The sequence below is a fragment of the Mastomys coucha genome, chromosome X, assembly GCF_008632895.1.
Source record: "Mastomys coucha isolate ucsf_1 chromosome X, UCSF_Mcou_1, whole genome shotgun sequence".
NCBI lineage: Eukaryota > Metazoa > Chordata > Mammalia > Rodentia > Muridae > Mastomys > Mastomys coucha.
In genome coordinates this window covers 1,438,980-1,440,603 of record NC_045030.1, presented here as the reverse complement: position 1 = coordinate 1,440,603, position 1,624 = coordinate 1,438,980, and the positions used below count along the sequence as shown (strand labels likewise).

At 31.9% G+C, this 1,624-nt stretch overlaps 1 protein-coding gene across 1 annotated transcript in view; it reads left to right on the top strand.

Moving 5' to 3' along the window:
* Nucleotides 1-1,624, top strand: part of Ccnb3 (cyclin B3) — a 58,885-nt gene that overhangs the window by 204 nt on the left and 57,057 nt on the right. The window lies entirely within an intron of this gene.

The window sequence follows — 1,624 nt, the reverse complement described above, 5'->3', positions numbered from 1 at the left end:
AAGGCGTGCGCCACCACCGCCCGGCGCAAAAGAACTTGTTTTATTGTCTGTTAAAACATGTTTTGTTTTTGTTGTTGTTGTTGGCTCACATATTTATATTTGGTATCAGGGGTCAAGATGCCAGAGGAAATTTGGCTGACAGAATTAGCCACATAATCAAGACTGTTTTCTTGCAAAACCAACAAATTTGAATACCCGACAGGGAAAAATTGATGTTTAAAAATGTTCTTACATGCAATATTATTTTGTATCAAAAACTTTATTTTTCTTTTCACTCTAGATAGTGCCTTTGTTAGCTGTAAAGGAGATCTTTAAGGGGAAAGCCTTTCAGGTTCCCTTAGTACTTTAGGGCAAGCTCCCCACAACATAGGTCCTTGAGGATGTCCCTAGGCTTGGTCTCAGGCCTTGCTGGAATCCAACTTAGAGATTAGCTGTCAACCTTAGATTGCTAGTGCCTGGTGCCCACAAATCAGGATTCTGAACAGAGACAGTGGGTTTATGTGGTTACTAGGGATAGTGGTTCTTAGAAAAATACGTTCTCAAAAACATACATTTAAGTAGTTGTTTCTCAAAAGGGAATTTGGCAATTCCCCCTGTTGATATTCCCTATTCTAAAACCTGTATATATTGCATTTGATACATTTTCTTTTTTTTTTTTTTTAAGATGGGTTGAGTGAGGGCACATATTATTTAGTCTTGTAATAGAATTTAGCGCACCCTTAGTAACTCAGTAATTATTTTTGGTGATTTTGGAATGTACTTTTTGTTAAATTCATTCTTAATATGCCATTTTCTTAATTTCTTTTTCAGATTATTCCTTGTAAGGCTATAAAAAGAAATACAATTGATTTGCCTATTGAACTTGCATCCTAAAATCTTGAGCTTGTTTGTTAGCTCTAAAATTTTTTCTGTAGTTTTTTTAAGCCTATCTGCATATGTGCTTGTTTATGTATATTTAGTTTTTGGATTAAGTTTTATGTCCTTGTGATAAACTCATTTTTAGTGGTATTTTTTATATATTGCTAAAATAAGTTTGTTAGTAACTTCTTAGGGATGTTGCTGGTATATTAGTGAATTGGCCTTTAATTTCCTTTTTGTGTACTGTATTTTGATGGTTTTAGTATCCTGATTTTTTTTGTTTTGCTTTGCTTTTTGAGCTAGAAATAGAACTAATGTTGAATATTCTTTAAATGCTTAATTTATTTTTTCTGTGTAAGATATCTAGACCTAGAGAATAATTTTTGGAAGAATTATAAATTAAAATTTTAGTTTTTTAACTCTTGGCTTATATCCATGTATACATATTAAATATTTTACTTCTATATTATAAGTGATGTTGGCCTCTAATTTTCATTTGTTTTGTGTGCTGTCTTTGGATGGTTTCTGTATCAGTGAATTAGTTGGCTGTTGCCACCTGAGTTTTTTGTTGTTTTTTGAGATAGGCATAGAATTGATGTTGAATATTCTTGAAATGCTTGGCTTATTTCTCCATGAAAAGTACCTGGGCTTGAGATTAATTTTTAGAGAAATTATAAGATAAAGTTTTAATTTTTAAAAATTTTATGGCCATGCTCACATATTAAATATTTTACTTCAATGAGTGAAGCTGGCCTGCAATTTTCTT